The 26,075-nt window shown below is 40.5% G+C and overlaps 1 protein-coding gene and 1 long non-coding RNA gene across 2 annotated transcripts; one reads left to right on the top strand and one right to left on the bottom strand.

Moving 5' to 3' along the window:
- Positions 1–26,075, bottom strand: part of LOC306652499 (TBC1 domain family member 8-like) — an 80,467-nt gene that overhangs the window by 34,769 nt on the left and 19,623 nt on the right.
- Positions 7,826–24,374, top strand: LOC306652497. Of its 2 annotated transcripts, none has more exons than XR_013761415.1 (4): positions 7,826–7,984; positions 9,210–9,330; positions 21,418–21,628; positions 23,957–24,374. It is a non-coding gene; the product is annotated as an uncharacterized lncRNA (long non-coding RNA). The 2 variants fall into 2 exon arrangements; XR_013761416.1 differs by lacking the exon at positions 7,826–7,984 and adding an exon at positions 8,340–8,358.

The raw sequence follows: 26,075 nt of genomic DNA, 5'->3' as shown, positions 1-26,075 counted from the left end.
ATCGAAGTTGAGGTGGACTTCAGTGGGACTCACTGGAAACTGTCCTATGTACCTCTTTCCCTAAGTGGATCCACTCTTTCTCTTGGAGGTGTCCCCATTTTATCTTGCTCTATCCCTTCTAAAACACTTCTTTCTTTTACTAAGTCTCCTGTTGCCTGGAATCCTCTAAAGCAGGAACATAAGATTCTGGGCCAGGAACATCCATGTCTGCTTGGCTCTGGCTCCACCTGCTGGTCTCCTGCACAACACCAGCTGTGCATGCATGCAAGCTGAGCAGATTCTGACTGCAAGGGAATATTGTAGAAGTCCCAGGTCAGGAAGAAAGAAGTACACAACACAGGCATAGCAACATGGTGTCAGGTTGTTCCTGCCTAGAGAGCCAAAGTCTGCCCAATATTCGGGGCTAAATGATGGGTGGAACGTGAGGCAGAGGGGATTTGAGTGGCATTTGTCAAGAGTTGAGGGTTTGAGAGTTTATCCAGTTCATAAGTTAAGCAAGACTGCCATTGTCTCTTGGATGCTAGTAGAAGATATCAGATTTTGAGACAAAAAAAATTTTTAATTCATATACATAGCAGCAATCAGCATAATAGTATATCCCTTCTAGAGACATGTTCTTCTCCCAAACTGAACTAGGAGGACATACTTGTGTAACAATTTAAACAGATCAATATCAAGCAATGAAATAGAAGAAGCCATTAAAAATCTACCATCCAAGAAAAGCCCAGGACCAGACGGATTCTCAGCCGAGTTCTACAAGACCTTCAAAGAAGAACTCATTCCAATACTTCTCAGAATATTCCAGGAAATAGAAAAGGAGGGTACCCTACCGAACTCATTCTATGAAGCTAATATCACCCTCATACCCAAACAAGGAAAAGACACATCAAGGAAAGAAAATTTTAGACCAATATCCTTGATGAATATAGATGCAAAGATCCTTAACAAAACATGGGTAAACCGTATCCAAAAACATATTAAGAAAATCTTGCACCACGATCAAGTGGGGTTCATCCCTGGAATGCAATGATGGTTAACATCCTTAAATCAATAAACATAATCCTTCATGTCAATAGATTTAAGGATAAGAATCATATGGTTATTTCAATTGATGCAGAAAAAGCATATGACAAAATACAACACCCCTTCATGCTCAAAACACTAGAAAAAATAGGGATAGTAGGAACATACCTGAACATTGTAAAGGCTATTTATGCTAAGCCCATGGCCAACATCATTCTTAATGGAGAAAAACTGAAACAATTCCCTTTAAAAATGGGAACAAGACAGGGATGTCCTCTTTCGCCACTTCTATTCAACATTGTCCTTGAAACTCTAGGCAGAGCAATTAGACAGACTAAAGAAATTAAAGGGATACAAAAACAAAAAGAGGAACTTAAGCTGTCACTATTTGTTGATGACATGTTTCTATATTTCGAGGATCCAAAAAACTCCTCCAGAAAACTTCTAGATTTCATCAATGCAGAAAAATAGCAGGCTATATAACAACACACATAAATCTAAAGCATTTTTATACGCAAGCAATAAAACAGCTGAAAGGGAAATGAGGACAACAACTCCATGTGCAATAGCCTCAAAAAAAATATTTTGGAATCAATCTAACCAAAGAGACAAAATGTCTCTACAATGAAAACTTCAAAGCATTGAAGAAAGAAATTGAGGAAGACCTTAGAAGATGGAAGATCTCCCATGTTCTTGGATAGGCAGAATTAATATTGTCAAAATGACCATACTACCAAAAGTGCTATACAGATTCAATGCAATTCCAATTAAAATCCCAATGATGTACCTTACAGAAATAGAGAAAGCAATCATGAAATTCATCTGGAAGAATAAGAAAGCCAGAATAGCTAAAGCAATCCTTAGCAGGAAGAATGAAACAGGGGGTATCAAAATACCAGAACTTCAACTATACTACAAAGCAATAGTAACAAAAACAGCATGGTATTGGCACCAAAATAGACAGGAAGATCAATGGTACAGAATAGAGGACACAGACACAAACCCAAATAAATACAATTTTCTCATGCTAGACAAAGGGGCCAAAAATATGCAATGCAGAAAATATAGTCTCTTCAACAAATGGTGCTGGGAAAACTAGAAATCCATACGCAAAAGAATGAAACTAAACCCCTATCTCTCACCCTGCATAAAAATCAACTCACAATGGATCAAGGACCTTGAAATCGGATCAGAGACTCTGCATCTTATAGAAGAAAAAGTAGGTCCAAATCTTCAACTTGTTGGCTTAGGATCAGACTTCCTTAACAGGACTCCCATAGCACAAGAAATAAAAGCAAGAATCAATAACTGGGATTAATTCAAACTAAATAGCTTTCTCTCAGCAAAGGAAACTATCAGCAATGTGAAGAGAGAGCCTACAGAGTGGGAGGATATCTTTGCCACTAATATTTCATATAGAACATTAATTTCCAGAATATATAAAGAACACAAAAAACTCTACACCAGAATACAAATAACCCAATCAACAAATGGGCTAAGGAAATGAACAGATGCTTCACAAAGAAGATTTACATGCAATCAACAAACATATGAAAAAATGTTCACCATCTTTTGTAATAAGAAAATGCAAATCAAAACTACACTAAGATTCCATCTCAACCCAATTAGAATGGTGATTATCAAGAATACAAGCAACAACAGGTGTTGGAGAGAATGTGGGGAAAAAGGTACATTCATACATTGCTGGTGGGGCTGCAAATTAGTGCAGCCACTCTGGAAAGCAGTGTAGAGATTCCTTAGAAAACCTGGAATGGAACCACCATTTGACCCAGCTATCCCACTCCTTGGCCTATACACAAAGGACTTAAAATGAGCATACTACAGAGATGCAGCCACATCAATGTTCACAGCTGCTCAATTCACAATAGCCAGACTGTGGAATCAACCTAGGTGTCCTTCAGTTGATGAATGGATAAAGAAACTGTGGTATATATATACAATGGAATATTACTCAGCCATAAAGAATAATAAAATTATGGCATTTGCAGGCAAATGGATGAAATTGGAGAATATCATGCTAAGTGAGATAAGCCAATCTCAAAAAATCAAAGGACAAATGATCTCGCTGATAAGCAGTTGATGACACATAATGGGGAGTGGAAGTGGCAAGACTGAAAGAAGGAGGGACTATATAGAGGGGAAAAGACAGGGGGAGGAGTGGCAGGGAATGAAAAATATAAGAATGAATCAAACATCATTACCATATGTAAATGTATGATTACACAAATGGTATGCTGTTACTCCATGTAGAAACAGAAACAACATGTATTCCATTAGTTTACAAGAAAATAAATTAAAATAATAAAAAAATTTAAAAAAGAAAATGTGGTGTATAAGAGCAATGATATTTTATCCAGCCCCCCCCCAAAAAAATGACACAATGTCATAGATGAATCTAGAGACCATTATGTAAACAGAAATAAGCCAAACTTAGAAGGTCAAGGTTCATATGTTTTCTCTCATATGTGGAAGCTAAAGAGGAAAAAAGGAAAAGAAAGTGTGTGTGTAGCAGGGTGGACTCATGAAAATCATAGGAAGATCAGCAGAAGAAAGAGATCAGGGCGTGGAAGGAGAGTGGAAGGGCAGAGAGCAGGGGAGTGATATTGTTCAAATCACGTTGTTACGTTATGTGCATGTTCAAATATGTACCAACAAATGCCCTCATTATGTGTAACTATAATGTGCCAATGCAAGAGTATGCTCAGTTTATGTATGAACTCTCAAAATGTATAAATGCTTTCTACTGTCATGTACAACAAATCAGAACAGATTAAAAAAAAAAAAAAAAAGAGTGTATACCTAAAAGCCAATTCCATGAACAATGTGAAGCTTAATTCTTTTTTTTTTTTTTTCTTTTTTGATTGGTATCAGGGATTGAACCCAGGGGTATTTAACCACCTGGGTTAACCACAGGGGTTAACCCAGGGGTACTTAACCACATGTTTTTTATTTACAGATACAGTCTCATTAAGATGCTCAGGGCCTCACTAACTTGTTCAGGTTGTCTATGAACTCATGATCCTCCTGCCCCAGCATCCCAAGTCACTGGGAATAAAGCTGTGCACCACAGTGCCTGGTATAAAACTAACTCTTAGTTGTAGTCTGTGTACAAACAGGACCCTGAGGTTCAAAATTCCCAGCTTTTTTGAAAAAGTATTTTTTAGTCATCAATGGACCTTTATTTTATGTATTTATGTGTGGTGATGAGAATCAAACCCAGTGCCTCATGCAAGCTAGACAAGCACTCTACCACTGAGCCACAACTCCAGCCCACAAATTATTATATTGGTCATTAAGCATGCCTGCTGTTTTCTTAAGTGAGACATTATTCTTTGAAGTTGCCCATAATACATTCTTTAAAAAAAAAAAAAAAACTCTAGAACAAATGCAGATTTATTTTATGAGGTGTAGAATGAAGAGACACATGGACTATTACCTCACAGCAATATATAGGAAATATCCTATAAAATTAGTAAGGTTTGAGTATGTATCCTCTATCCCCTCTTTTCCCTGAGAAAGAGTTTGTTTCACTTACCTTTGACTGTCCCAACAATAGTTAAAGGTAATCTGTGAACTATGAACACTTCATACACCACACACACACACACACACACACACACACACACACACACACATATCCCTACCTCCCTGCCTCAAACTTATTTCATTTAGGCTACACATAAAAAAGTAAGCTAGATAATAGGCGGCTCTGGGAAGGGAAGGCCCAGATCTGTGCTATATCCTAGAATATTGAACAGTACCTGGCACCTAGTAGGACATCAAAATATATCTGTTCAATGTATATATGAACATAAATTCCTGATTTCCCTATAGAGAACTGTGTTCAGTTGGATGCACCATTTAAAAGTGAGATTTCCAATCTGTGAAACTAGAAAAAGGCCTAAGGGCTGACAGTTCAGGAAAATGTCATATGAGAAATAGTTAAGGTACAAAATATTTGCGGCTTCCCAGGTGTTATGGTTTAGCTAGAAAGTTCATGTGTGAGACAGTGCAAGTTATGAGAACCTTAACCTAACTAGTGCATCAATCCACTGATAGGGATTAACTGGCTGCCAACTGTAGGCAGGTAGGGTGTGGCCGGAGGAGGTGGCTCCCTCAGAGTTTGTCCTTAGGGTTTATATTCTGTCTTGGTAAGGGGAGTTCTCTCTCTCTCTCTCTCTCTCTCTCTCTCTCTCTCTCTCTCTCTCTCTCTCTCTCGCTCTCCTTCCCTCCTCCATATCCTTCTGTGGTGATGTTCTCCACTCTGATGAGTTGTTCAAAAATCAACTCAAATAGACTATTAACTGCCTTTGTCATCTCGTGGTCTGTGCACCTTGCTCAAGCAGCTGATCACTAATACAGCCTCCCACAAAGAGATCATCTCCTGTCAGCTGCAGCCTGAGTAAGGATCAGGATGATCACTTTGGCAGTTTCTTAATAAAACCACACATATACCCATCTTTGAAACCAACAAATCTCACTCCTAGCTAATTATCCTAGACAAAGAAGAACTTAGGCTCACACAAAAGCCTACACATGAATGTTCAAATGGCTGTCTTCGTAATCACCCCAAAATGGAAACAAACTCCCAAGTCCTTCAACTGTTGAATGGGAAAACAAATGGTGGTACATTCATACGAGTACCAGGCAGCAATAAAAAGGAACAAATTACTGATAAGTGTAACATCTTGAATAAATCCTAAAGGCACTGTGCTGAGTGAAAGAAAACAATCTCAAAAGTTTACATGCTGTTTTTATTAATGTCTGTTTAAAACTATTTTAAAGAAGAATAAATCATGTTTGCCAGGGATTATGCAAGAAACAGGCTTACTGCTAAAAAGCTGGATTGTGGTGCAGTTTGGGCAATAACAACTTTTTCTGTAACCTTATTGTGCTGCTCGTTGCATGCATCTCAATGTACATTGGAATTCAAAGAACTGTAAGCCAAAAGGAAAGTTCATCTACAGTAGGTCAACTGGGGGAAAAAAAGGTGAAGAGGACAATAGCTGTCAAAAGTGTTAATTTTATAAAAGACCAAGAATGGCTGTGGAAATGTCCAGGTAAAGGAGCCTGAAGAGACATGACTAATGCAAAGGGGAAAACCCACAGTGAAGGAAAACAATAACATAATGTACTTTATATGAACAGATAGAAATATAGCCCTGATGCTTCAGTTTAACCTTTCTCAAAACCTGGAAAATGTTGACTAGTGATCTTGACTTCTGTTCTGATTATCCTTTTTTACATTAATTAGTTGATTCCATTAAGTATCCATGTATACATAAATTATGTCCTCTCATATTAAATGCAATGTATTTGTGGACATAAGGAAGAAGAAATTCCTCTTTTCCTTTAAGACTGTTGAATACTTCATGCCAAACCATTTATCCACTCTTTTTAAGACCATTTACTATGGTAAAAGTATGAAAAATTTTGGTGGCTCTTAGTTTTCTAAATAATCATTTGAGATTATTTTTCTAATCCCACAGGAAAGTTCACACAGTGCAGAATGTCCAGCTTTGTTAACATTTTTTCAAACAGTCTCACTATTGAGAGATCTTTGTTTTGCAAGTTGGAAAACTCCTCTTCCCACAACGTTCTATACGCTGACCAAGTAACAGGAAATCCCACTGCTAATTGACTCACTTACCAAAAGGAATTTATTGACTCACTGATCATAGATGGACATGGACTGCACCTTCATGCCTCTGTGGTGGTCTTTTCCCTGCCTTATTTCTCTTAGAAATTTTGTCTTCAGTCTGTCTTCTACTGTAGTGGCAAATGTATGCTAGTGCAATCAGAGTTGCTGTGTTTCTTCAATCATATCCAAAGGGCAAAAAACTTTATGTCTAAATCAAAATATTAAAAGAAGTCCTGCACCTCACTGTCTGTATACCTTACAGCATGTATTATCCCTGAACCAACAACAGCCAAACACACACTGTAGAAGACAAAAGACATATCAGGGAGGGCACCATCATATCTCTCTGCAGGAATAATCCTTTCTCTTAGTTGACACTTCCTTTTCCTGGAAAAGGAATCAGCTACCATTTATTTGACCCCGACTCTGTGCTGCCTCCTTGTATCCTTTGGGCCATTTCAAACTACAGGGAACTGAGTTGTCTTTCTGTGTTCCCTTAGTTGATTGGAGTGTAAGGGAAATATCAGTGGAGGGTGACAGCCAAGCTTTGAGCAGTAGAGCAGGCGGGCTTCAGGGGAACTGGAGGCCCACCAGGGCACAGCAGCAGCTCTGATGGCTCCAAGGCCAATCTCATGGTGTGCATGGGGAGTGAGGGTCCTGGCTGTCTCTTGGTGCAGGTTCTGTAGGTGATTAGTGCCAGCACCCTGACACAGAGTCTGTTTTCTACAACATGCTTGTCAGTACAGGGCCACCGCTGGGCAGTGCTACCCAGAGAGACGTGCCTGCTTGAAGGAAGGTCCCACTTCCGACCTGAGGCTGGGGCTGAGCTGACAACATATGCCCAAGAAAGCCCTCCCAGTACCTGGCTGTGCAACAGGTCTTGGAGGCGGTCCCCGCACAGCCAGCAGATTGGCAGGTAACCTTCCAGGCACCTGTCGCATGCAGCCATCTCACCACCCTGACTTACAAGCTGCTCCAATGGGAACCCGAGCATCGCGGTGTCCACACGTTAGTGGCCACGATGAGGCAGCCGCAGGACTCACACCGATGGAGTTTGTGTCCAGACAGGAGGCCCAATCCTGCCACACCCTGAGTCCGCAGGCTGAGCTGCAGGGGGGCGCCCCTGGGGAACCGCCCGCAAAGGCAGAGGCAGAAGTGGAAGCGCAGGGAGCCGTCGCCACGGAGACTGGAAGGGCGGGGCCTAGCCCAGGGCGCGAACTTTGACCCGCAGTGGCGCCTGGTCGCGCCCAGGTGGTGGGTCTGCGGGCGGCTCGCAGGTCACGGCGGGCAGCGTGGAAGGTGAGCGGGCGGGAGCGGCCACGGACTCGGCGCAGAGACCCCCGCACCAGGCCTGGGGACGGGGTGGGACCCGGGAGGGCGCTGCCGCCGCCTTCGCAGGCTCCGTCCGGGCTGCCTGTCCCTCGGGCCCGCCTGGTGGCCTCCGCACCAACGGCCACCCGGTCCGCGCTGTCCTCGTTGTCCCGAGGGCGGTCCTCCGCGGGGACTCCGCTCACAGCCTTGCCTGGGACCCGGGCTCCATGGTCCTGTCCAGGGCGGTGTGGCCGCAGCAGCCTCGCCTGGGACCCGGACTCCAGGTGAAGAGGATGCCCGGCCAGCAGGTGCCCTGGAGAGTGGAGGGCAAGTGAGGCCACATGGAGAGGAGCCGCCTGTAGGTACTTCGGTGTCCACTTACGGCCACCGGCAACCCGCCTTGTTTCTCTCGCGAGTCTCTCTCTCTCTCTTCCCCAACTTCCTGCTCGCTCGAAACCCCTGCTGCTTTCTTCCTGCTCCTGGCTGACAGCGCCAGGAGACCCTCCAGTGTTTCAAGCATTAAGTGAAGCAGTGTAACATAGGAAGGTGTCTCTAGTGGAGCAGCGGCGAGAGCAGTGACTTAGGGAGGCAGCAAGGCGCTCGGTCCTGTGCCTCCAGGTTCCACACTGGGAGAGAGTTGGATCAGATCGCTTTTGGCCCCATGCGATATGTAACATGGACTGATTCCCAGTGACTGGGCCTTATTGCTAAAATGTACTGCTTGCATGCCATCTTTCAGGCTTGCCTGACCATTCGGTTCCTTTATTAGACTTCAGGAAACCATGAGATAGTCCTTTTTGTTTTACATATGAGAAAACTGAGCCCACAGGGGTTAAGCAGTTTCCAAAATGGCGAAGCCTAAGTTTTTATTGAAAACCTAAATGTTTGCTGATGCAAGGTGTGTGTGGAAATATGCTCACATTGCCAAGTTATCAGGAATGTGTATTCAGCTTGGATGAGAATGAACTCGACAGCTCTAAGGAATGTGAAGTAGCATGAGTTAAAGAAATGAGGATCTAGGAAATGTAAGTCCTACATTACAACAGTGTGTGTAAGAGGTTATGCTTGCTTTTTCCCTAATAACGAATACTTTTTGAGTTGAAATTGCATTTGCTAATTTTGAAATATGGATCAAAGTATGGTGTTTGGTCCACTTCAAGGTTTATTCAATAGAATATCAGATTTTTTTTTTTTTTTTTTTTTTTGGCGCCAGTGTGGAAATGTGAGAGCAAGTTGGTGACATCTTTCAGCTGGATACATTGCCCAAAGAAGACCTCACATGTGTGCCAAGAAGCCAGTGATTCTATTGCAGAGAACTCCATGGAAATGTACAGGTATTGTGTTGAAAATATTAATCTTAGTTAAAAATGAGGTACTTTAAAATAGTATATTGTCCTTCTTTTTTTGTTGTTTTCCAGTGACTCCAGATGCATCTTGGTCACTGTGGTGGAATCTCACTACTTTACATTCTGTTTACCTCTGTCCCGTTTTGTGTGTCTGTGTGTTTTAAATTTTATATGTCTAAATTGCCGTTACCTTTATGTTGAGAGAATAAAATCAGGGAGACCTATTTTTAAATATTTTTGTAAAATTAAGCATTTTCCCCCTTTCATATAGATTGTAGATTGTTTTCAGTGTTGTCTCTAGCGAAGTCCAGTTGAAATGTTACAAAGTTGTATGCCCAAAGATATTAGAGTCCTGCAGCAGAGAAATAAAAGGATGCCATTCCTGGAAATCAGAAGTGTATACATTTTCCTGAGTTGGTTGATTCTCTATTGCATTTGCAGTTCTATCTGTCTTTCTTTTCTTTCTTTCTTTCTTTTTTTCTTTCTTTCTTTCTTTCTTTCTATCTTTCTTTCAACCTAGAGGAAATAGATGATAGTGTTTTATACTAGTGTAACTGGGTAATCTAATTTTGGGGCTGGGGTGCATACCATGAATTGAACTCAGAGGCACTCAATCAGTGAGCCACATCTCTAGCCCTGGTTTGTACTTTATTTTGAGATAGTTTCTCACTGAGTTGCTTAGCTCTTCGCTTTTGCTGAGGCTGGCTTAAAACATGTAATCCTCCAGCCTCAGCCTTCTGAACCACTGGGATTACAGGCGAGGGTCAGCATGCCTGGTTGTGGATAAGCTCTTGAACAAAAGAATATAAGAAAACATTTTCCTGTAATAGAGGAATAAAGTAGACCATGATTCTAGTAGGATGTGATGCATAGTTTACCATGGATTTTGCTTCCCAACATCCAATGTGGTGTAATGGATATCTTTTTCTAGCATCTTGTTATTTAATTTCTTTCCAATCAGTTCTGCCATATTTCTGCCAGCTTCTGAATTTCATTCTCTGCACTCTATGATGAGAGTCAAGAGAAAAGTGAAGATGTGATATAAATTGTTGAGTGTGGAAAGAATATAGAAATGGATTAATGACAATCACTGGTAATGTATCATGTGTTAGGAATACAGAGCACTTATCTCACAAATGGTCAACTTTCTATTTCTGTTTTGATACTGGGAATTGAAAACAGAGGGGCCTTTACCACTGAGCATATCTCCAGCCCCCTCCCTTTTTTTTTCGAGACAGGATGTCAAATTGCTTAGAGACTTGCTAAGTTTTTGACATTGACGTGCAACTTGTGCCTCATTTTTAACATGCAACTGGATGTTATTTTGTTTTTACTAATTGGGAGTAAGTAAGCACCTTTTCTTCTTAGTATGTAAGCATTAAGCAGGTAGGGTCATTGAAATGTTCACCAGACATTGCTGTACAGTGCCCGGTGAATGTTTCTCTATGAAATTGTGTCTAGTGCTCTGTCTAGAATTTCTGCTCTGGCCGGGGCACTAGGTCAGCTCTGAATCTAAGGGGGAGATCCCTTTGACTGAGTCAAAGGAGGTTGTTATGTGTTTCTGACTTTGATAGAAATGTCCACATACCACAGAAGTAGTCATGTCATGTGGTGTCAGGAGGCAGGGTGAGATTTTCATGTCTCACAAGACACCCCTGGTTAGAGACTCTGGAGCCCAGTTTGATGTGGTGTTGAGGTGTTGTGTGGGGGTTAGTTCCACCATAACCACTACTGGGTCCTCAGAGGGATGCACAACTGTGTGACACGATGTGGCTATCAGAATACCCTGAGGAAAGGGAAAGTAGGAAGACTCAGCCTGAGCACTGTGTCTGTAGTGGGCTTCTGCTCTAAACCATGAATATCAAATGTGCTTAATTTCACTGGGCTCCCAGAATGAGAATCAAAATGAGTAGTGTCACCTGTGAGCCATGTGTGAACTATCATCAAGGTACATTTTAGATGTGATCACAGCAAGAGTTTGAAAGGTATTAGGGAGTCAGAGTTTAGGTTACCTATTGTAATAAAAGTTTCTTCTTGGTACTCATAGTGAGTTGCATATATTCCTAAATACATATCCTCTCTCTGACACTGCTCTGGTGCACAAGGGAAGGTGGACATTAACTGCAAATAGTTTTCTTATTCTAATTTTCATATGTAGACTTTCCTTGCTGACATCGTTGATCTGGGACATCTAGTCCTAGAAGAAGAAAGTGTGGTAGTAACTTATAAGTTGCCAACAAAGTAGTCCTTAATGTGGAAACTAAGCTTTGATGCTTATTCAAATCCCTGAGAATGTATACAACTCCAGATTCTGACTTACCAGGGCTGGATGGTTGCCAACCACCCATTCAGCCATTGTGTGAAGCACCTATAGACTGTGAAGACTTTTGATGATGAGTTCATGTATGGATGCTGAAATTCTTTATAGGTCTTTGCATTTGGCAAGTCACAGACAATATCTGAGAAGGTAATCATTTACAACCATGTCCACAAAAATCTCCTGTAGTAGACATAACAGCTCTTGGATGGGTAAAGATTATATTTCCTTTTTTTGTACTTCAGAAAGCTAATAATGACATAGTATTATATCCTTTTTTCTTCCTTTAAGTATCCCTATGTCTAGACCAAGCATTATTGTTGGTAGGTAGGAAGGGAAGAATGTGAATTCAGGAATTTTTTTTTTTTTTTGTGGTGCTGAGGATTGAACCCAGGGCCTTGTGCTTGCAAGGCAAGCACTCTACCAACTGAGCTATCCCCCAGCCCTGAATTCAGGAATTTTACTGGCATGTTTTAATCTCCTGTTTCTAAATGATTACTTTTAACATATGAAGATTTGCCTCCAGTACAGTTTTAGCTGTTGACTTTCCCAGCAGTGGGCATCCAGGTCATCCTCATCTCCCAGTGAGCACAGGTGAGGCCGCTGCAGGGAACATGAGAATAAATATCCCTCTACATGTTTCCTTCAGAAACTGCTTAAGCATCATTAGGTTGCGTATCCATAGGTAGAATTTCTGGGTCAAAGAATGTATGTTTACTTTTTTTTTTTAATTTGTTTTTATTGCACACAAATGGAATACATACTGTTTCTCTATATATGAAGTAAAGTCCTACCATTTGTGTAGTCATATTTTTATATAGGATAATAGTGTTTGATTCATTCTGTTATTTTTTCCTTCACCCCATCCATCCCACCACTCTTTTCCTTCTATATAGTCCCTCCTTCCTTCATTCTTCCCTCCCTACCCACCCCCACTATGTGCCATCATCCACTGATCAGGGAGATCATTTGTCCTTTGGTTTTCTGAGATTGGCTTATCTCATTTAGTATGATATTCTCCAATTTCATCCATTTGCTTGCAAATGCCATAATTTTATTCTTCTTTATAGCTGATTAATATTCCATTATATATATATATATATATATATATATATATATATATATATATATATATATATATATATCACAGTTTCTTTATCCATTCATCAATTGAAGGACATATAGGTTGGTTCCACAGTCTGGCTATTGTGAATTGAGCAGCTATGAATATTGATGTGGTTGCATCTCTGTAGTATGCTGATTTTAAGTCCTTTGGGTATAGGCCAAGGAGTGGGATAGCTGGGTCAAATGGTTCCATTCCAAGTTTTGTAAGGAATATCCACACTGCTTTCCAGAGTGGCTGCACTAATTTGTAGCCCCCTCAGCAATGTATGAGTGTACCTTTCTCCCCACATCCTCTCCAACACCTGTTGTTGTTGTATTCTTTATAATTACCATTCTGATTGGAGTAAGATGGAATCTTAGGGTCGTTTTAATTTGCATTTCTCTTATTACTAGAGATGTTGAACTTTTTTATATATCTTTTGATTGTGTATAGATCTTCTTCTGTGAAGTGTCTGTTCATTTCCTTAGCCCATTTGTTGATTGGGTTATTTGTATTCTTGGTGTAGAGTTTTTTGAGTCCTTTATAGATTCTGGAGATTAGTGCTCTATCTGAAGTATAAGTGGAAAAAATTTTCTCCCATGCTGTAGGCTCTTTCTTCACATTGCTCATAGTTTCCTTTGCTGAAAGCTTTTTAGTTTGAATCTATTACAGTTATTGATTCTTTGTTTTGTATGTTTACTTTTTTGACTAAGCACTTCTGGGTGACTCTTCTGAATATTTCAAACTGTCCACATGTCACCTGCATTCTATCATCTAGCTTTCTACCTTTGGTTGTGTAGCAGACACATAGTGACAGCACACTGTTTTCATTGGTATTTTTTTCTTAACGTGTCTTGAAATGCTTTTCACTTTGGGGGGATTTTCTCTTGTGAAAATGAGGTTCCTCTTGATCCCCATGTCCATTCCTCTACTTGACTACTTTTTTATTTCCACTCATGAACGTTGTCTGGAGTATGTGGGATATTTTGTCCATTACAAGCCCTATCAAGTCCTCTAGAACTTTCAATTAGTAAAATTCCTAAACATAAGTAAGCACAGTAATTGGTGTACCAATATGAGAATAAAAGTGTTGGATGATAGATTCAAAACACAAAGTTATACTTTATTATTTATAAAATAATAACAGTATTTACAACATAATAAAAGAATGAAGCCATGACCTAGACTGAGATAAAATATATCATCAGAACCTTAGATATTCTGTAATAAATCTGTATCTCTTGAGGTGTGGAATTGATCATCTTTTGGTAATGAAAGGAAGCAAAGGTAGCAAAGCAAATGATAATATGTTTACAATTTTCTGTGACTTGGTTGAAGTGGTAAAGTTGTATGTATTGATTAATGGGTCAAATAAGTTGATGATTGTTTTAGGTGCCACCAAACTGAGGTTTGTTGGCTATGCATCAGGTTTCTGAGGAAAGCTAGGACTGTTCAGTGACATGGAGCCATCACTGTTGGGATAGCCATCTCAGACTCCTGCAGCCTGAGTGCAACCTTGAACAGACAATGTATTCATTCCTTTTCATAAACTTCAGGCTATATGTGCACATTTAAGAATGATTCCTAGCCATTTTCTCATCCTTTGGGTCATTCCTGCATTATATTTTGTGAGGCATTTTATGTGTGAGTCTTAAAAAATAACAGAATATTTTATAAAGAAAAACCTTGTGACTTGTGTCATATAATATTTAATAGGTTTGTTCAGAAGTCACAAATTCTATTCAGAGTTATTTGCATCTGAGCCAGTTAAACATATTTGTAGGCATCCTGGAGAAGTGAAAGGTTTTATCTCTAGATCTGTCATCGTGTTTTTTTTTAAACAAAATTCACAAATTGGCAGACCATTATATCAAATGTGTAATTGGATGTCATTTAAATGACCCACTTTTAGATTTTAGGTATTTTTCCATTAATGCTGCATTTTCACTACTTTTAAAAGCAGAAGATCTAGGGCCAACCTACCAATGTTTAGGTGGAACCTGGTCTTCAGTTTGGCATATCCCTACCTCAGTATACCAGAGGTAATCTGCCTAGTCAGCTTCCTTACTCCTATTACTTCCCCTGCTTCCATAGTTACCACATGCCATATAGGAATCGGGGACCTACTTGTTACAACATTGCATTCTCTGATTATCACAAGTCCACCTTTCACTTAGCCATGTCTGACACAGCCAGTAATATTTACAAACAAATGTTAGATTTTAAAAGATTCTATTTTATGTGCTCCTTTCTAAAAGAGCATTAGGCAGGACTATAGCACACATAATTATTCATTGAAGAACACTGTGTCAATTGCTGCCCTCTGGCTCCAGGCTTCCAGCAGATGCTGAAGCGTCCCTTGGCTCCGCCTGTAGGCAAGACGGTCCTGGGGAGCCGGCTTGGCTCCCAAGTACCCAGAAATGCCACAACTTCTAATCATCATACCCATGAATCTCCACCAGAGCAGGGAATAAAATATTTATTTCAAAAAATGATGAAGGGAAGGTATGGAAATTGGAATTTTGACTATTTACAACTAAGAAAAATACACAAAATTTTAAGTGTGAGTGAAGGTTAAAAATCATATTACAGGGACAAAACCAATTAGCAGTGACCATTCATAATGAAAACTTCTTTGCTGGCAGACATGAAGACCATTTAATTCTCAGAAAAGAATTCAATTTATTCCAGTTACTTTTTTTTTTTTTTAAACAAATGGGATACATGTTGTTTCTCTGTTTGTACATGGCATAAAGGCATACCATTTGTGTAATCATAAATTTACATAGAGCAATGTTGTTTGATTCATTCTGTTATTTTTTCCCTTCCCCCACCCCTCCCACCCCTCTTTACCCTCTATACAGTAGTTCCTTCCTCCATACTTGCCCCCCTCCCTAACCCTAACTCTAACCCTTCCCTCCCCCCCATTATGTGTCAACCTCCACTTATTAGCGATATCATTCATCCTTTGGCTTTTTGAGATTGGCTTATCTCACTTAGCATGATATTCTCCAATTTCATCCATTTGCTTGCAAATGTCATAATTTTATCATTCTTTATGGCTGAGTAATATTCCATAGTATATATATACCACAGTTTCTTTATCCACTCATCAATTGAAGGGCATCTAGGTTGGTTCCACAGTCTGGCTATTGTGAATTGAGCAGCTATGAACATTGATGTGGCTGTATTTCTGTAGTATGCAGATTTTAAGTCCTTTGGGTATAGGCCAAGGAGTGGGATAGCTGGGTCAAATGGTGGTTCCATTCCAAGTTTTCTAAGGAATCTCCACACTGCTTTCCATAGTGGCTGCACTAATTTGCAGCCCCACCAGCAGTGTATGAGTGTACCTTTCTCCCCACATCCTCGCCAACACCTGTTGTTGCTCGTATTCTTGATAATCGCCATTCTAATTGGGGTGAGATGGAATCTTAGGGTGGTTTTGATTTGCATTTCTCTTATTACTAGAGATGTTGAACATTTTTCCATGTGTTTGTTGATTGCTTGTAGATCTTCTTCTGTGAAGTGTCTATTCATTTCCTTAGCCCATTTGTTGACTGGACTGTTTGAATTCTTGGAGTAGAGTTTTTTGAGTTCTTTATAGATTCTGGAGATTAGTGCTCTATCTGAAGTATGATTGGCAAAGATATTCTCCCACTCTGTAGGCTCTTTCTTCGCATTGCTGATAGTTTCCTTTGCTGAGAGAAAGCTTTTTAGTTTGAATCTATCCCAGTGGTTGATTCTAGCTTTTATTTCTTGTGCTATGGGAGTCCTGTTAAGGAAGTCTGGTCCTAGACCAACAAGGTGAAGATTTGGACCTACTTTTTCTTCTATAATCTGCAGGGTCTCTGGTCTGATTCCGAGGTCCTTAATCCATTTTGAGTTTAGTTTCGTGCATGGTGAGAGATATGGGTTTAGTTTCATTCTGTTGCATATGGATTTCCAATTCTCCCAGCACCATTTGTTGAAGAGGCTATCTTTTCTCCATTGCATATTTTTGGCCCCTTTGTCTAGTATGAGAAAATTGTATTTATTTGGGTTTGTGTCCGTGTCCTCTATTCTGTACCATTGATCTACCTTTCTATTTTGGTACCAATACCATGCCGTTTTTGTTACTATTGCTTTGTAGTAGAGTTGAAGATCTGGTATTGCAATACCCCCTGTTTCACTCTTCCTGCTAAGGATTGCTTTAGCTATTCTGGGCGAACATTCTCAACAAAATATTCCATGAGGAAGAGATGAAAAACAAAGAAGCAAATCAGCAAAGGGAGGAATTATCCTAAAGGAATTGTCAAATAAAGGAGGAAACAAGTTGTGTCAAACAAATAAATAAACAAAATTTTTAAAATGAACCAAATGACCGGGAAACCAAATCATTTCTCTATAATAACCCTGAATGTTAATGGCCTGAATTCATCAATCAAAAGACATAGACTGGCAGACTGGATTAAAAAGAAAGATCCAACAATATGTTGCCTGCAAGAGACTCACCTCATAGAAAAAGATACCCATAGATTAAAGGTGAAAGGATGGGGAAAAACATACCATGCACATGGACTCAGCAAAAAAGCTGGAGTATCCATCCTCATTTCCGATAATGTGGACTTCAAGCCAAAGTTAGTGAGAAGGGATAAAGAAGGTCATTTCATACTGCTTAAGGGAAGCATAAATCAGCAAGATATAACAATCATAAACATCTATGCCCCAAACAGTGGCTCATCTATGTATGTCAAACAAATCCTTCTGAATTTCAGAAACCAAATAGACCACAACACAATAATACTAGGTGATTTTAACACGCCGCTCTCACCACTGGACAGATCTTCCAGACAAAAATTGAGCAAAGAAACCATAGATCTCAACAACACAATCAATAATTTAGACTTAACGGACATTTATAGAATATTCCATCCAACCAAGAGTGAATACACTTTCTTCTCAGCAGCACATGGATCCTTCTCTAAAATAGACCATATATTATGCCACAAAGCTAATGTTAGCAAATACAAGAAGATAGAGACACTAGCATGTATTCTATCAGATCCAGTTACTTTTGAGGAGCTATGTATGTCTTTAAGAATATATCCACAGCACTTTATGAAGCATATCCTCTGAAAGGAAATGCTGAAAATTTGAAAAAAGATGTAGTCCATGTTTCAATTTTTAACTTGACCAATTTCAAATGTAGCATTGAGTTAAACTTCTGGTAAAAAATTTGTATAGACAAGACATTTAAGGGAGTAAAGGACAAGTTTCTAAAGGTGCTCCACTTGAAGGTGTCTTTACAAAATGTCCATTATTCTTCAATTAAAAATAAAAATTTCTTCTTGTGCCCAAACATAAAATTTTAATGATTGTGGGGAGGTTCTTACCCACTATTGCTTAATAAATATTTGGATATAGGTTTCTGGGAAGTATACTACAAGTGTAATTAAACTTCTCTAGCCAGGCTTTTACCCTGATTAGTTACCAGTGTGTTTATATTGGTGGTAAAAACATGAATATAGGGAAACTCATTAAAACCTTAGTATTGGTTGCAATGCCAGAAATCATCAATATGCTCATTTTTCAAAGAACTCTTACAAAGATGAACAATGGGGGAAAGTGTTATTTTAATGCTCTAAGCTTAACTACCATCCAAATTATTCACAGGCAAAACAAGCCTTGCAAGTATAAATTATGTAAAGGAGCACTTAATCAAATTGCAAAACTTACTTAATAGAAGAGAATTCATACTGGAAGGGAGCCCTATGAATTTAAAAAATGTATTAAAGCATTTCATTGTTCAAACCTTTATAAACATCATAGATACCATGACAGTGATAAGCCCTACAAATCTGAAGAATGTGGCAGAATTTTTAAACAATGATCACCCCCTGTTAGGCATCAGAAGATTCATGTTGGGGTGAAGCTCTGCAAGTGTAAAGAATGTGACAAATCCATTAACAATTGCTCAACCATTTCTAAGCATCTTAGGTGGCATAGCAGTGACAATAAAAAAATCTCACGTGGCTCACATGATACTCAACATCAGATACTTTGTACTGGAGAAAGATCCTACAAATGTACACAATGTGCCAAAGCCTTAAAGAATTTTTCAGTCCTTACTCAACACCAGGTCATTCATGCTGGAAAGAAGTAAAAATGTGATGAATGTGGCAAAGATTTTCATATAAGATCATTGCTTACTGGACACCAGAGAATTCATATAGGAGAGAGGCCCTACAAATGTGAAGAATGTGGCAAAAGTTTTTTTTCAAAGCTCAAAGCTTACTCTGCATGAGAGAATTCATACTGGAGAGAACTCCTACAACTGTGAAGCATGTGGCAAAGGTTTTTGTTACAGATCAAACCTTTTGATACACAAGAGATTTCATACTGGAGAAAAACCCTACAAATGTGAAGAATGTGGCCAAGCTTTTAGTCAAAGAGCAGGCATTACTGTACACCAGAGAATTCATACTGGAGGGAAGCCTTACACATGTGAGGAATGTGGCAAAGGTTTTAACCAAAGATCATCATTTAAGGAACATCAGAAGATTCATGCAGGAGAGAGGCTCTACACATGTGAAGAATGTGGCAAATGTTTTAAATGTACATCATATATTAAGAAACACCAGAGAATTCATACTGGAAAGAAGCCCTACAACTGTGAAGCATGTGGCAAAGGTTTTCATTACAGATCAAACCTTTTGATACACAAGAGATTTCACACTGGAGAAAAACCCTACAAATGTGAAGAATGTGGCAAAGGTTTTAAGCAAGGAGCAAATCTTAAAGAACACCAGAAAATTCATTCTAGAGAGAAGTCCTACAAATGTAAAAAATGTAACAAAACTTTTAATGAAATACAAAAACCTATTCATAGTGGAGAGAAGCCCTACCAATGTGCAGGATGTGGCAAAGCTTTTTATCAAGAATCGTACCCTATTTACTACCAGGGAATTCATACAGGAAATAGTCCCTAAACATGTGGAGAATGTGGCAAAGGCTTTCATTACAGAGCAAACCTTACTGTATACCGGAGACTTCATACTGGAGAGAAGCCCTATAAATGTGGAGAATGTGGCAAAGGTTTTTGTCGAAAAGCAAACCGTAATAGCCACCAAGGAATTCCTACTGAAGGGAAATGTTTTTCTCAAACATCGCAACTTAAAGTATACCAGAGAACTCATACTTCAGAGAAGCCATAAAACTGTAAAGAATGTGGCAAATCTTTTAGTCAAAGATCAAAGCTTGCTGAACACCAGAGGATTCATACTGGAGACTGGCCCTACACAGTTTTGAAGAATGTGGCAAAGGTTTTTCTTACAGATCAAACTTTATTCAACACCAGAAAAATCATACTGGAGAGAAGCCCTAGCAATGTGAAGAATGTGGCAAAGGTTTTAAAGGTCATATTTTAAGAAACATAAGAGAATTTATACTGGAGAGCAGCCCTACAAATGTGAAGAATGTGACAAAGCTTTTTGTTGTAGGTCAGTACTTGCTCAACACCAGAAAGTTCATACTGGAGAGAAACCCTACAAATGTGAAGAATGTGGCAAAGGTTTTATCCAAAGATTATACTTTATTGACCACAAGAGAATTCATACTGGAGAGAAGTCACAGCATTGTAAAGAAAATGGCAAAGGTTTTGATTGAAGTTCATGCTTTATTTTACATCAAAAAATTCATACTGGAGAAGACCTTTGTAAATGAAACATTGTGCCAGTGACTCTAAGGATATTTAAACCCTTATTCCACACCACAGGAATTATAGCAAGTAGAAATAAAAATGTTAAAAAAAGTGACAAAGTTCCCAACAGTTGTTTATTCACACCTAATTCCACTCTTGAAAATCCATACTTTGAAAGTATAAGTGGAAAAATTATCAGAAAATTTTTAGTCATCATTCAAACATTACTAAGAATTGAAGAATTCATAGTGCATATAAACCCTAAAATTGTAAGTAATGTGTCCAAGGCATTAATCAAATTTCAAACATTATTCAAAATATGAAATTTCATACCTGTAGTGAACGTGGAATAATATTTGTCCAAAATATATACCATTGATTACAAAATACATAAAATAAAAATCCTTTTCAAACATAAAAAAATAAAAAATTAAAATTAAAAAAAAAACACTGTGTTTTAAGTGTCCTCCATTGAAAAGTTGACACGTCTCTGACACACTTTTTATTTTGGGGGTATTATTTATAGGGAATTATAGCAGGTATGTGATAGTGTAATAAGAAGTCTTCTATCCATTTTATTCTTTTCCTCATCATTTTTGTGAATAAGGATAAGATAGTTATTCCAGCACAGATGTTTCCCACTTGTATGAATGGATGCTGGGTGTCACCTGCTGCTTGGATGTGTGCATATTATGCTTGACACTAATATTGTACTTCATGAGTGGCAGGAGCTCTTGTTTTCTAGCAGCTGTGCTCAAGATCCTTGGTGTGCCAACTGTGGTTCTGGCTGCGCTCTTCAAGTTCTTCAAGGTGACTGCCTGGTCATCAGAATCATGGCATCTACCCTTAGAGCATGTAAAGCATTGTTTCATGAGTGGGAAAGTGGTCATGTGGAAGGTTCCTGGGAGGAGATATCATTGATAATGGACTCTGTATGCCTCACCAATGAACTGTTTTTTCTTCTTTGGTTTTCAGGAAGAAAGTGCCTTCAAACACCTGTGCACCTGGGAATCCAGGCATCTGCTTCACTTCAGAAGAAGCACTCATGATTCATTTCAAGAAGACTTGAGGAGGAAGAACTGAGCTTCAGGTATACCGTAGGTACCTTGCATTGCAGATGGCTTAGAAGAGAGAAGAGCTGCTTCATGGGATTTTATCACATTTTTCCTGAAAGTCCCACACACAGGTGAGTCCCCAACATATTTAGAAGCCATTTCCCAACCTTTTTAATGGAATTGAATCAGAACCCCTGATGATGTGGAAGACCCATAATTAGTTTGGATGTTAATCATGTAGTTCATTCCTGAGCTCACTTCTCTATCCAACCATTCTGCCTTGAGTATGTGAGCTTCTACTCAAATTGCTCTTGCTTTGTGAGAATATCACCCTGATTCAGTGAGCCCGATGCAGGCTGCAGGCACTCTGTGTTCTTGTGAAGGCCTATTGGTGTGGCTGGTCTCTGACATTCTCATCCAACCCTGCTTAGAGTAGGGAGTTAAGGGTCCAGGCAGGTAACTTGTTACTGTCGACCTCCATTGCCACTGGGCCTCTTCAGTGTCCCTGGACTATAGCCTGCTCTTGTGGCCTGGGCTCAGTGAATCTGAGGTTTGGAATTCCACTGTGTGTCTAGATTCCAGGCACTCCAGCAGCCTCATAACTGGTACAACCTTTCCTAATTTTGTTTGAGTGAGAGAATTCTCCCACCCATCCTCCTCCATACTTATCACACATTTTGTAACTTCACACTTGAGGACCTTTATTCATTGACTTAGTTCTTAGTGATGATGGTTGCTAAGATTTCATCACTCATTCAAGTTCATACCACTTGCATGGTGGGGCTAGAACACTGATCTTCCTAATATATTTTGCAGGACTCTCTCATTAAGCTATGACTGCCTCTGAAACACACACTACATTTGGAGTGTCAAAATTCTTTTCACCGCCTCTTTGTCAAGTATACCTTCTCTTCCAAATTGGAATGTCTTAAACATTCCCGTTTGGATGTTTGTGGAGGTAATGCAGGAGAAATTTCATTTAAAATATAGAAAACACAACAAATAACAATTCTATGTTTTACACTAAGCACCTGTAATTACTATCCCTTTCTTTGTGCTTCTATGAGTTGCTCCTTTGAATGTTTGAAGAAAAAATTGCTGGAGAGCAAGGTCTTCAGAAATAAATGTCAGTCATTCTCAGTGTTCTGAAGTGAAGAACGTGTTCAGGATGTGAATGCTTTCCAGCCAATACCCATCTATGGCTTCATCACAGGTCAATCAGAGGGTTCTCTTGGGTAAACTGTTTGATCCCAGTAACACAGGCACCAGCCCCTGCAGTGTGTGCCTAGCCCTTTCCCCACGTGGGCTGACTTGGCACTTTTCATGCCTCGTGACTGACACTGTAAAGTCATTAGAGTGTGTCTGTGGCCCAGACGTGATATGCATGGCCAACATGCTACAGGCCTGGTGCAGGCAGGTCCTATGCTGCTCCAACAAACCCTGCAAACTAGGTGCCATTCAGCAGAAGACAGGCCTTCTGTCTAGTTCCAGAGGCTCCAGGCAAGAGGTATGGGCTCTCCCAGTGCCACAGTCCCTCACAGGGTTCCCAGGTAGTGTCCTCCCCAACTCTCCCAGCTCTTTTCCACTCTCCTGCTACTGCCCACAATCTGTTTTCCTTTCTGGGCCATCCAGTCTCTGCCTCAAACCTCACACAGCCTGTTTACCCAAGCCTCCCTGGGTCTCTTTGTCCAAACTCCCATTTCTACAAGAATTTCAGACATTGGATTTGGGACCTGTTTAAACTGGGTTCCTTCATGTGACCTCTCCTTAGTATGATCAGTGTGCAAAGACTGTTTCCCCACAAGCTCACACCCACTTTTGGGTGAATGAGAATTTTCAGGTGACCCTTTTCTCTCAAGTACACTGGCCTTATTTCAGAACTCTCCCCACTGAGGCTTCCTGGTACCCCTTGTCCTAAATGGTGTCATGGTAGATTTCATCTTCCTGAGAGGATCTAGTGACCTGGCAATTCACTCTCTCTGAAAACACCAACACTCTGCAGTGTTCCCCAAGGACTCTGCAGAGCTTTGCATTTAATCTATTCTCTGACGTGTGCAACATGTCCTAGAAAGTGGACTGACTCCCTCCCTCCTGAAAGCCCAATGCTTGATACTCTTTGAAGTAAGTTGTTATTTTAAATTTTTTCTTTAGTAGGCAGGTGCTTGAATCCTCTCCTTGAATGTTTGCAGGCCTAAAGACCAGATGTGTCCAGATGTTGATTTGAAGGATATCAGCTCCTATAAGCCCTCATCTTGGTGGTAGTTGTTCATCCCCTGGATGCAAAGCAAGAAAATGCAGTTGGCCCTGTGTCCATCCTCCTCCTTCCACAGACCCAGCAGCTGCAAATCAAAACTATCAGGAAAGAAATTGTATCTCTGTGGACATTTACTTGTCATTGTTTCCTAGATCACACAGGGTTATGGAGAATTACAGTGTGATTTTATTGTATTATGTGTCAGAAACATCATTATGGGTAGAAGATATGGAAATACTCTGGCATTTTTAAAAGAGACTTGAGCATGTGAGGACTGTGGCATTCTCCGTTCACTTGCAACAGACCTCCCATGTATTTCCTGTGATGTTTCTGATTTCCAGACTTGAGAACCTTTAGGGCTTCACTGTGAGTCATCTCCATGGGAATGCAGTAGGTGGGCAGTTAGAGGTGGTGTGCAGAACCTCAGTGAGGGCTTGAAAGACCACATCCCACACCGTTACCAGGAGCACAGAAGGGAGCCCTCTCCTCATGTTGTAAGTTTATCTCTTGTTTTATAACAAGATCATATCTTGTGAAATTTTGCACACATTCTGAATAATTCCCATACGCTTGGATGATCTGGGAAGCATAGATTCCATTGTTTTTTCTCCCATATGATGTGTTACCAGGTGGGAACTTGAAGACATGTTCAGGCCATGGAGTCTCCTCCTTTGGGAAGGGGCTACTCAAAGAAATCCTTGTTCCTGTTTTACCTTCTGCCACAGGAGGACACAAGAAGATTTTCAGATGTGGGTACCTGACTTGCAGCCTCCAGAATTTGAGAAATAAACCTTGTGGTATAAATTACCCAGTTTCCTGTATTCTGCCATCACAACACACACAGTTCTTTGAGAGTCGATCAGCAATTCCCTTATTTTTAAATTCTGGTAAAATACACCAAACATCCCTTTTTAATTCAGGGGCATTAAGCATAGGCATGTTGCTGTCTAGAAGTCACCACCATTCCTCTCCAGAACTCAGGTGGACATACTGACCAGACTGACTTCGAGTCCCTTCCACAGGCCCAAGAAAGGAACATTCTTCTTTATGATTTTATGAACGGGATTTTTGGGAATCTGAGTTAAATCTTACAAAATTTGTCTTTCTTGGCCAATGTCATTTTCAAAAGGGTACGGCTCACCCCCACTCCTGGGGATCCAGGTCCACTGCCAATTCTGCAGGTGTGTCAATCTTGGTCACAGTGTCAGGCAGTGGTAATTGTGCACATGAGCTGTGTGTCCAAGTCAGTGGGCAGCTGAGACCCCAGGATCTGGGCTTTTGGATCCCACCCTGTGGGATCCCCCATCTTCCAGGTCTTTGCAGACCGATGTCCACCAAGGCCTTGTGCATGGTCGGTTCAGGAGGTGCTTGTAGGATGAGTCCTGAGGTGGTAGGGGAGGCCATCCCAGTGGTGGAGAGGACACTTTTGTCTAGCCAGGTGTGTTGTGGGTCTTGTTAGACTAGAAGTATGAGCAATGCCTAGATTGTCCTGGTCTCTGTGGGCCCAGCCTAGGAGCACACAACTGATGTGGCCTCCTCAATTCTAAGACTCAGGAATCCCAGAGGAAAGGGCTCGTCCAGAGCCAGTGGTACATGTGTGTCTTTAAAAGCACTTTTGTGCTGGGAGGCAGGGAAACATTGTTGTGATGACACCTGAGGCAGATATGCGTGCTTCAAGTCCAGGTGGAGTTGCTGAGGAGTAGCCTGGGATGGCATGTGGCTTCCCCACCTCCACACACCTGGGGCATCCGGGGGCTCTGAGAAGCACAGCAGCAGGATGAGCACTGAGGGGGTTGACTGTCTCTGCAGAGTGAATGGTCTTTCTTCAGGGCCCCCAGCAATTCCATGTCACACCATCTGATCCCAGAGTCCTGAGCATCTTGCTGAGGCTCAGTCTGTTGCCACATTTCTCTACCTTACAGAAACCTCTTGGCTCCCTCTGCACTCACTTCCTTGAAAATCAAACCCTGGAGGGTGGGCTACACATCATCCAGAGCTACCCAGACATATCCCACAGTGTCACCATCTCTTTGTGGGACATGAACAGTTGACCATAGCAGGTTGGGGTGGGCCACAAGCACCCTGGGATCCATGTTCAAATCACATCAGGACAATCAAGAAACTGAGGAAGCAGAGAGGGAGGATTGATCAAGGCAGATGGCTCAGGAGGTCAGAGTATATAGTGGAATGGAGAGTTCTGGCAGGGGTGGTTTTGAGGCTTAGAAATGGTGTGCTACTGGAGGCTGGGGTGTCTCCATGCTTCCCAAAGCCTTCACAGGTGGAAGAAGCCCCAGAGTGTTCATAAATAGGTAGAGTGGGAGGTC

The sequence above is a fragment of the Sciurus vulgaris genome (genome assembly GCF_902686455.1).
Source record: "Sciurus vulgaris genome assembly, contig: HiC_scaffold_243_arrow_ctg1, whole genome shotgun sequence".
NCBI lineage: Eukaryota > Metazoa > Chordata > Mammalia > Rodentia > Sciuridae > Sciurus > Sciurus vulgaris.
This window is presented reverse-complemented; position numbering and strand designations above follow the sequence as displayed.